We start from the raw sequence: 12,008 nt of genomic DNA on the forward strand, positions 1-12,008 counted from the left end.
TAACAGAGAACAATTAGCAAAATGATGCATTACTCTTCCACAGTTTTGCGGTTATTTCAGACTTTCACACTCCTATGTGTGGGTTTCTCCAACTGTAATTTGAATGCTTTTTCTTTATCAATTATTGATATTTGTTTTTAAAGTTATGGAAATTAATAGTTTAATCTCAGTTTCTAATTCTGTTCAAAGGCAACTCTTTTTTTGCTTCAATGTGTGCTTTTTTTAAAAAAAAGTCTAAAACATAAAACAGGATTTCTCTAGATGAATGAAAGTTAAAACATAATGCTTTAGTGAAAAGGAAATCACCCCCATCCCCAATCACTTAGGGTATATTTGGTGACAAGTTAAAGAGTCCACCATTTTGCAGAGCTGGGAAACATATCTGTTAACAAACTTTATTTGAATTTTCACTCTCAACCATCTCCACTTTTGAACCTTTAGTACAGGCCACAGTGCTTGCGACAGTTTAATACAGTGGTATTACTGTTTTACTCTAGTAGGGTGGCAATACAGACAGTACGTTGATCTCTGGGACATTCATTCAACAGACCTTCATTCAACAAAAATTTATTGAGTGCCTTCTATGTGCTTAGCATTTTATGTTCCAGTCAGACTAAACTACTTGCCATTCTTCCCACATGTCACCCTTTCTAGGCTTCATCCCTTTGATTATTGTACCAACTCTTCTGCGCAGATTACTCTCCCTCGTTACTTTATCACATATATCTCTCTTTGAATCTTGCACATTTATCAAGGCACAGCTCAAATGCTTCTTCCTTTTGAAAACGAGTTTTTATTTCTTTCAGCAGGCTGTGATTTCTCCCTCGTGCATGCCCAATAAGAACTTATCTGTGCCCAGCTATGTAATTTGTGGAGTCCAGTACGAAACGAAAATGAAATGTCCCTTGTTCAAAACTTAAGAATTTCAAGACATGAGTCTCCATTTGTCAAGACAGTCACAGCAGAGTATTAAACCAAGCGTGGTCCCTTTTAAATTTGGGACCCTGTGAGATAGTGCAGGTCACATGCCCATGAATCCAGCCCTGTCTGTACCACCCCAATGCACTAATTACTGTCAATTTTTTTAATGTGTGAGCTATTTTTATACACGGATTGACTTTTCTTTTTGAATATACTGTAGGCTCCTTGAGAACAGTGTCTGTATATATTCCAAAGTAACTAAGAGTTAGAGAGTCTTGTAAAATATCAGATATCCTAATTGTTGCTGCTAAAATGTAGTTTATGGACTGATATCACCTGGAAACTATATAAATGTAGAATCTCTGACACCACCCAGACCAAATGAGCCCTTTTCCCGTTTGCCCCAAGATAACTCACGAGTTACATTCTAACCCTACCACCAAAGTTTGCAATGAAATATCTCACTTTTATTATTATTTTTGCATCGATCTAGTATATCAGTAGTCTTTGGGAACAAATGACATCATTCAATTTATAACATTCTGTTTTTAGTAGTTCAATAGCTGAAAATGTCAAATCCTAGAAAACATAGCTGCACTTTTTTTTTTAATGGAAAAGGATGAATCAAATCTATATTTCATAAGATCTCCATGTGATCTATATACATATTCAAGTTTGATAAGCATTGTCGAATGAGTAAAAGAATAGTTCTCTAGAACAGAAGGCACACACGAGGTAGGAAAAATTATCTGTTCAGGGTGTTGTTACTTCACACAGAAAGAAAACTTCTGCCTTTCTCAACAAGAGGAAAATATTGGGTCAACAGTCCCAATCCCTCTTTTCAATCTTCCCAATTTCTCTTCTTTTTGAGAGAAGTTAATTTTTTCATTGGTAATATGTGGAAGAGCCTGGTAGCTACTGGGTCCATTTTATTAGGAAATGGTACCTTGTAAGACAGATCTGAAAATATAGGTCTGGAAATTCTAATTTTCTCTTTTCTCTCTCTCTCTCATATTTCCTTCTCCTGTGATCTCTAGTACTCTGATCTGCCAGTGATTCATATTATTAAACAAATGGCCAAATAATTCTGTCAGTATGACAAAAGTTAAAGAGACAAAGCAGATTTACGAATTGATATAACTCAGATTTCACCAGAAAACCAAGAATGTGTTTACTATCACATTCTGCCTATGATTCTTTCTTTTGTTCCTAAATGAAATTGCCACATTGTATGGGGAGATAGAATATTTTAGAAATTTTCTAAAACTTCCAGGTATTCATTCTGGGAGATCCTAGATTATACATCCCTGAAAAAAATCATAAGAAGATTTGTATAATCATATATATCACTCTCTCATAATGACAACTCTGTGATTTGGGTTTTAAAGAAAATGTAAATAAATAAGCAAATAAACAAATATATAACTATAAATGTAGTATAAAATCAACCATATTAAAAATTATACTAGAGAACCAAATTCATCAGTTTAGAAAAAAATCCATTAAATAGTTCTTTCAATGATGACAAAAAGAAAACATGATTTTATTCAGACTACATGCTGAAATTTTCTAACTGTTGCTACTTGCTTACTTTCTTCCAAGATAGTATATTTTAGCAGGATTAGATCTTAGGGTCCTGATTTCTCAGATATATTATAAAAGTGTAGAAGCTCAGTAAACATGGACTTTAAGAAAATTCACAAGAACTTTATAAAAATTTAACTCCAAAGTGAAACTTTCTAATGGAACATATTTGTGCATAAAAGCTCTCTAGAGGAAACTTTTAGCAAAATTTTACCTGAATATCCCTCAATTTTTTAGTCCTCACTTTACTTGGTCATGTTTGCAGAAATGAAGTTTCTTTGCAATTACTTTTCAGAGTATGTTTGTATTTTAAGGATAATAATTGCAGGTAACACAATAATGAATGTAGTGGCAGACCTATAACATAAGGTAGGAAGCCTGAAATAGTATGTTGAGTTTGCTTGGAAAAGATAACTTTATTCAAGCCCTTCATGATGCTAATAGCGTCTGGTGGACTCAGATGAAACTGAAAGAAGCCAAATTTCCCTTGGCTGGTTGCTTTTTGCTAATTGGTGGCAGAATATGGCTAGAGTTTTACAATAGAAACTGATTACATTGTATTAGTACTGATCCTCATTTGGCCCCTATGTATTGTTATCTATGTCTGTGTAATAAACTACTCCAAAACTTAACACCCTAAAATAATACCTATTTGTTATCTCAAATTGTCTGTGGTTCAAGAATCTGTGGGCTATTTGTCTAGGTGTCTATGCCTCATGTTCTTTCAGGTTTCAGTTAACCTATGATATAGAGCTGCAGCTTAATCTGGAGACTTGAATGGGGAATGATCTGATTCATTCTCATTTATGTGGACCCCTCAACAGGACAGCTTCATGACGTGGTGAGAAATCCAAGAGAGTGCAAGAGATCTTCAAGAGGATGTCACTGGCTCTTTATAACCTAATTGCAGAAATAACATCACATCACTTACGCAGGTTCCTTTTAGTTAGAAGCAAGTCACCAAATCCAGCCTACACTCAAGGAGAGGAAATTATACAAACGCATGATATCAGGAATGGAGTCTTTGGGGAAATCAGAGGAAATAAGAGCTAGAAAAATATAAATAATTTCTTGTACAGACATTTTCTAAGATATTTTTATTTGATCAGCCCAAAGAAATATAAGTACAACACTCCCATCCCCTTCTAGGAATATGACATATCTATGTGGCACATTTTTGCTTCATGAACAGAACATATTATTTATTTGGGGGAGAAAAATAAAACAATTTATAATGTATTAATCAGAATTCTTTCATTTGCAAGTAACCATAACCTAATTCGGATAAATTTAAATTTTAAAAAATGTGATCGAATACCAGAAAAATACAGAAGTGTATTTGGCTTTAGACATGGCAGAATGTAGGAATTCAGCCAATTTTGTCAATTCTCTCTGTCTTGCTTTGCTTGCTCTCTCATTCTTTCTTTCTTTCTTTCTTTTTTTTCCCTCCCTATTTTGAACTCATTCCCAAACAGACATTGTTGATGTGGAGAAACCTGACATTTCCAGATTCATGTCATTTTTACAGCCAGAATTTCTATTAGATAGCAATTTTTTTGTTGTTTTTTGTTTTTAATTCCCCAAATTCCAGCTGACATCCTAGAATTGAATGTTTATCATCCTGGTTTAAGTTGCATACTCCTTTTGGCCAAGGGAAGACATACGTAAAATATGTGAAGAGCCAGCCTGGATAATACATCTGTGCTTTAGGTTGAGGCAGAAGGTCAAGTGTCACTCAAATGATGTGTACTGAGTGTGGATGGAGGAGGGGTGAATCTCTAAAAAAAAAATATGGGTGCTAAAAGTTGGAATGGGAATTAGTCCAGCAAAAACTACATATGTCAACTACCAATATATATTCAATACCTGTAACGTGCCAGGTCGGATGTTGATGTTAGGTGCAATTCTGCTACCAACTTGTATAATTTTCTTCAACTCATGGGAGAGAGGCACAAGAGGGCTAAATGAATGGTAATAGGATATACCAAGTTCATTTAGTCTGTTCAAAAGAGGGAAAAAAATCAGTCTAATGAATATTTTGCATCATAGAAACTTCTATAAATGTGTACAGTTTTAAATAATGTTATATTAATATAATTAAATAGCTTACTACAGAGATAAAATATTTCTGAAGCACTATTTTAAGGCAGAAATTAGGATTCTATGCTATTGGCAACATAAAGATATGAGTTCTGTTACCACTTCCTGACTCTTTGGCTAAGTGGTCATGGAAAAAGCAGAGTTACTCCTTCACCAATCCTGATTTGTCTTTCTCCCTTTTTTTGATATCTCGGTGCCTCTTTCAAGGAAACCCTATCAAGGCCAGGTTAGTCTTAAAATAATCATAATGACCAAATATTATGGTGATTTTTTTTACTCAGAAATATGATCCTTAGGTAAGTCTTATAAATTTCTAAATCTGGTTTTGTCAAGGATGACACATTAATTCATGTAATAGATTAGATGGAACCTTTATGTAACATGTTTTAAGGCAGTCACATTACCCACATTTAGCATTCTCTTACACTTTGTTAGGAGATAAGGTCTAAAGGAACTCTGCAAGAATACTAAAAGTTACCAAAATAGACATGTTATTTTTCTGGTTTTAACCAAAAAAAAAAAAAACAAACTAGAGAAGAGTGGAGGGTCAGTGTATGAATGCAGTTGTCCAGGGAATAGACATATGTTCATTTTTATTTGCTTAAGATTATGAGATGTCGGATCACTGCAGCACTTGTAAATGATTTATGAAATGAGACACATTCCTGCTTAGCGCACAAAGACTATCAACTATGCTAGCAATTACAGAGATAGGGTGCTATTTTTAGAGGTACAGTTACACAGGAACCACATTATTATTATATGAAATATCATGAAATATAAACTAAGCTTCTCTCACAATGGAGTTCTTATGAAGTTATGCCTAATAGAAAAGTACTGAGAGAATGATTATATTTCTTTGCAGTCTGTCTACACTACAAAATGAAGTGATTACCAGAGATTAGATATAATGTTAGTTATAGCACTGGGTTCTGCAGGGAATGGTCACGTGTTATAGGTAACACCCGTGTCAGTCTCCCAGCCTCCTTCAAGGGTAGACATCTTCTGATATGTCTGGACAAAATAGATGTGCCTCGTTTCCACTTCCCAGCCAAGCATTCTCCAGCTGCTTCTCTACTCACACTGTCTTCAGGGCCTGGTGTTCATTTCTACATCATTGTGCCACCTGATCATTTCATTCTTTAAAGCACCACCAATTCATGGATGTATATGTGGCAAACAGTAGGTGTGGATATTGGACAGTGGAGGGGGCAATTTTCAGAGCATTAGAGCCCAGTAAAATTTTTAAATAAATTATAAACAATTCTTTTTTCTTAAACCTTTTTTCAATATTTCTTCCATGGAATCTTTCCACTTGTCTCTTACTTTCAAGATTTAGCTTCACTCCTAGATTGCCAATATCTCCTTTTTGTCCTTGACCTCTTCCCCACTCTTCTCAAGCATTCTTTCCCCCAAAACCCTAGGTCTCTGTTAATTAGTGTGCTCTGCATATGAAGTTAACATTTTGTCTAGTCCTAGTCCATGGGGCAACAGACCCATTAAAGTATTTTCCCTAAAACATAAATAATTTGTTGCACAGATGCATAAAACTAATAGACACAGATAGAAAGCAAAATTAAGCTACATGGAAACACACAAAGATAACAAGATACAGAGAGATATACAGACATAGGCATGATATCTACAAGTCACACACACATGCACACACACTCACTCTCAATATATAAATAATAAAATAAGACTGGAATAGAAAAGTGTTTTTATTGTAATCTAGAGATTTAAAAAAAGAATGTTGAAGATACTTAAAATACAATAGTTAATAAATTAATAGGGATCAAAAGATCAAAATGGTTACTAAATAAGTAGGATTTAACTATAGCATACTAAAGTAAAAACATATAACAAACGTACAAACACACACACAGACACACACACACAAACACACACACCAGAACCAGGACAGCAATATATACAATAATTCAGGAGAATGCAGTTTATAAGTGCTAATTGTGCATTTACATAATAATCATGATGAGAAATTTCCATAATTTTCAGTAGCCATTGTCTTGTTCCTTTTCCTTTTGCTGACTTTGTATTGTCATTTTTAACCTGGCTTCTGAAAACTACTAACATTCTGTGAGGACCCTTGCAGCAAGGGTGGTTTGTCAAATGTGTGCAGGAATAGGAATAAAGCCATCTGGTTTCTTGTCCTGGTTTTATTTCTAGGCTGTAGGATCTTAGAAAATTCACCTAACATCTCTGTGCTCATGTATACTTCCCTATTCTATAAAGTGAGACAACTACATACTGTTTATGATTTCTCTCACCTAAAAATTCCTATTAACTATGAAAACTTAGTCATATCTCACATTTAGAGTCACAGACTGATCAAAATGCTGACACGTCCCTCACAGAGAAAGTAAATCAATTAACAGCCAATGTGTGCAAGACTGGACAACCCTGCCCGTGTGAATTGTAGTGGGTCCCAGAGTGCCAGTTCTCCTGTGGTGCTATCGAAATATCAGGGTGCTCATTGTTACCTATGTGGATATAGAGTTGGTCATCCCGGCCCCTTTAATTTGGAATATCCATCCCTGAGCCAGATCAGTGGAATTTGGACTGACTCAGGCATCATTTCTATGAAATTTCCTACTTAGAATTTTAAAACTGAAACTATACACAAACTAAAACAGAGTTAAAAGTTGTTCGATGAGAACAGTATGGCTAAAAAATACATAAGCTGATTTAGTAAACCATTTTATAAGTTATATATAACTTAATTCAGACATATCTCTATGAAATATACAAACTTGAATCAAGGCTACTTGTGTGTGGCTTCTTGCTAAGGGCTGGAGGAGGAAACTCACCTAAAAATTCCTATTAACTTCTTTTTTTGTTCTTTGCTCTTGAGCTAATTTCTTATCTGTTACAAGTTGTCCTTGTGAATCATCTTGTTCAATTAGCTGTTGTCTCTTTTCCAGTTATTTTATATTGCAGTGAATTTACTAGAAGTTGTTATATTTTATTATCATTATTAAATATTGATTAATATTAGTAATAATAATAACTAATATGTATTGAGTGCTCACCATATGCTTAACACTGTTCTAAATGCTTTATGTAGATTAACTTGTTCAGTCCTTGTGGCCCAATGAGGAAGGGATGCTATTGGTATATCCATCACGCAGTTGAGGAAACTGAGGTACAAAGTGGTTAAGTAACTTGCCCAAGGTGACATAGCCAGTAGTGATGGCTTCAGAACTTTAATACAGGTTCACTGGTTCTAGAGTCTCTACAGTCAGCAGAGACTCTACCATGCCTATTGTTGGTTTAATTCTTCTATAACACATCAGTTCAGTTGTTACTATTATTCTAATGTTTTTCTCTCCTTGTCGCATATGTTTTTCTCCTTTATACTGTATCTTTAACCTTTCTATTTTCTCTGTGGGACAAACTCCCTGCAATGAACTACTCAGAGCCTATGGTGTCCTAGCTTCCTTCTAATCACCGTCTGTGCTCTCTCTGTCTTTCTTCTCTTCTCACATACTTATCCAGCTTTAACACAAAAGGACTTCCTATTCTTACTCTGCTAAAATGTCTGCTCAGTCTATTTTCCCAAAGCTCTTGGATCAAAGATCCTCTCCCCAAAATGTGGCTGTTTCTCTGATTTATTTTGACTATATATGGTGCAAATAAGTATCTCCTTCAGGAAAATCCATTCCTTGAACAGACGGAAAAATCCTTTGAGGTTTTTGTTGTTCTTGATGTTGTTTTGTTTTATTTTTAAACAATGTTTCCAGAGAAACCAATACTCTGAAATTACTTTTCATTTACTTGAAAGAATCCTTCCCACCTAAAAAAAAAAAAAAAAAAAAAAAAAAAAAAATCCATATGTCAAAACTTGTCAGCTCTTTATGAATAGTAAAAGTATCACTTGAAGACAAACCCACTTAGGTTTGATTGACCAGTTTATGTGTGTAAGACTCTGCTAGACTCTGAGGAAATGGTGATCTGTGAGTCCTTTGATTGAGCTTACAAGGAAACTGAGCAATTTACTTAATTTTACAATGGCTACACCCAGCGCAACCAAATTGGAGGCCACTGTTGTTTATCAGCAACTGCATTTAAAATACTATGTGACTTGTTTAATCCAAATGTGAACTAAAACCTATTCCTTCAGATCATAATGATATTGTTTCAAACCTCTATTCTACATATTTTAGAGAATCAAATATCTTCCTCAAGATTTCTATGGATTTCTGAAGATATTTTTGATTTTTAACTGCTCTCTTATTTACATTTAGGATTAAGTGTCTAAATTGTCTTTTCCTGTGTTTAAATTCTAACATTGAGAAGGAACTCAGTATATTTTGTGTATAAAGCTGTATTAGAGTTGGGAGAAGGAAGAAACCAATAGGCGGAGCATAGAGAATACTTAGGGCATTACAACTAGTTTGTTTGATACTATAATAAATAGTAGGTACATGTCATTTATATTTGTCAAAACCCATGCAATATACAACGCCGAGAGTGAACACTAATGTAAAGTATAGTCTTTAAATGTTAACGTGTCAGTGAAGTTTCATTGATTATAACAAACGTACCACACTGGTGGGAGATGTTGCTAATGGGGGAGGCTTGGGTGTGTGTGTGTGTGTTTGTGTGTGTGTGTTTAACAGGGAACATATGAGAACGGTTCCTTTGCTGTGAACTTAAAACTGCTCTAAAAAATAATGTCATTTAAAACATATTAACCTTCACAGCCCTTTCCTTGCTTCAGGTTTTATCCTCCTGCCATGCTGCCCAGACATTTCCTTTCTCCCTCCCTATTCTCTAAACTCTCTCACAGCCCTGACTTTTCTGTTTATATCCAGTGCAAAGCAGATTACAGTTGATTTTACCTGCATGGCAACCTCCAAGTGGCTTAAAAAGGTATTTTCCTCAAACAAAGACAGTTCTCTTTCTAAAGTTACAATTCTGGAGCCAGCTGTTTAAGTAATTAAATTCTTAAACTCCACCCTATATGAATAGTGATCAAGTTTCAGATTGTTTGAAAGAAGCCCAATACTCTTACACCGTTTGAATATTTCGATGCCTCAAATAATGATGATAAACATATTATGGTTCTACTTCTCATCGTTCAGTGCGAAGATGCGTTTACAAAGCCCTTTTCATATTTCATGATTATTAAGAAAGGATGAGTCATTTGAATTCCTGAAACATTCCCAGCCTTAATTTTTGAGCTTGTCAAAGTTAAATATTTCTGATTGTGAATTTGTCAAAGTTAAATATTTCTGATTGTGAACTTGAGATTGATTACTTTCCTTAGTCCTCCTACGCCTCTTGAGGTTCCATATTTCAATGCTCATCTAGACAATCTGAATCAAGCATTGCAATACCATCATTTCTATTTAAATATACATATAGAATCAGGAGAGTTAGACCATAGGTTAAGTTTCCAGTCCACCTCTTCTATACTCAGATGAGTGATGGTCACTTCTGGTCCAAGGTGATATCCAAGCTAAATTAACTTTAATAATTACAAACAATTTAATAATAAATTAGCTACTGCCTTTCTGTCTTTGACTTTTTTACCTAATAGGGACTTACTTAATCTGAAAATGTATGTAAAATGATTCTCAGTTAAATTGGTACATACAGGAACATACTTGCAGTTTTATTTAATTTGTTAGACACAGTGGTCAGGTGTACATGAATTTAAAATTAATGTACTAAGTTTACTATTGTCATAATTATCACATATAACTTTTTAAAAAATGTTTTCTCAACTATGAACATTCCCAAACTTTGAAGAAAAGAAATAATTGTAAGTCTAAAGCCAAGTTTAAACTGTTATTCCTTATGCTGCTACTTTGTAATTAATTGTACTTGATTATAATTCACTTTTAACGTAGTCATTATGAAACAGTAAATTATTCCACATCATTGCATATTTGGGTATAAAATAATGTATTAAAAAAACATCAAAATATTCTGCCGAAATATTTTCCAATGTATGAGTAATTATTACCCACTACTATTGAAAACTCTATGAAATGACTCATTTTCAGTATATATTATTATAAGTCCAAATTTGAAATCATTAAAATAAATATTATGATTTATCATTTATATTCTGTATGTGTACTTTATTTCTGCTAAACATATATGTATACATTTATAAAAAGTGATGATTAAAAACTAGTTGAGCTAGCCCATGGTGCAAACTGAATAAAAATGAAAAAAGAATACAGTAAAGCATGACTTTTCAATGACTTTAATTAAAATGAAAAAAGAGATATTGGTGAAGTGTTTATATTAGAAATGAGATCATACATAGAAAAAGTTTAAAAACATTGTTTTCTATTGCACCTTATATCGCTGTTTCAGTTATCAATTGTTTCATAAAAAACCACCCCAAATCTTAGTGCTTTAAAACAACCAACACCATTTTTTTTTTTTGGTCATATTTATACAACTTGAAGGCATCTTTTTTCTGCCCTACATTTCTCTATTGTTTGGGGTGGCTTGAGGGCCTTGAAAATCAAACATGGCTTCATTCATATGTCTGATACTCCAGCCAGAATAATTATAAAAGCTGTAGGGCTGGCCTGAACTTGCTCTGCACTCATGGTCTTTCAACACTCGGAAGTCTTACATACATTTCTTTACAGGGAAGCTGAATGCCAAGAGAGTAAAAACTGAAGCAACCAGGTTTCTTAAGGTCTAGGTCTGGAACTGGCAAAGTGTCAGTTCTGCCACATTATATTGGTCAAAGCTAGTCACAAGGTCCACCCCAATTCTAGGAGAGGGAAAATGGATTCCACCTTGTGGTTAGGAGAATGTGATGAATTTTTGGCAACCATCTTTGCAGCCATCTCCCACAATCGCTATCAAGCTCGCACTTAAGGAAAGAGAAATGGTGGTTAACAAGAATTTCAATGTGTGACACTTTAGATATCAAATGAAAACCCAACAATTTTTAGGCAAGGCTGCTGCTATTTAAGAATTCTTAGGCTCAAAATTAAATTGTAAGATTATAACGAACATATTGAGATGTTGGCAAAATTAGATACCAACTAGAAACTACTAGTTAGTACCAGTTAATCAAATACTGCTAATTCTAGCCAGTTCAGTTTTGTTAGTAATCTATTTTAGGCACTCAATATTTCCATCAGAAAGATATACAAATATTACAAACAGTAAATGATGTACTAATAACCCAAATTATATGTCGATCATTACCTTTTCAATACCTATCATATTTGCCAACTAACATTTTGTGAATCGTCCACTCTCCAATTTGATGTGACTTTCTAAAGTAATAACTTACCCTCTACCTCTGAAGAATTATTGTCTACCATTGGTGAATATACAATTAATTCCTAAACTTTATATTTGATTTAGAACTGTCTCGCAATAATGAATTCACCTCAAGCAGG

The sequence above is a fragment of the Pteropus medius genome, unplaced genomic scaffold (assembly GCF_902729225.1).
Source record: "Pteropus medius unplaced genomic scaffold, Ma_sr-lr_union100, whole genome shotgun sequence".
NCBI classification, from domain to species: Eukaryota; Metazoa; Chordata; class Mammalia; order Chiroptera; family Pteropodidae; genus Pteropus; species Pteropus medius.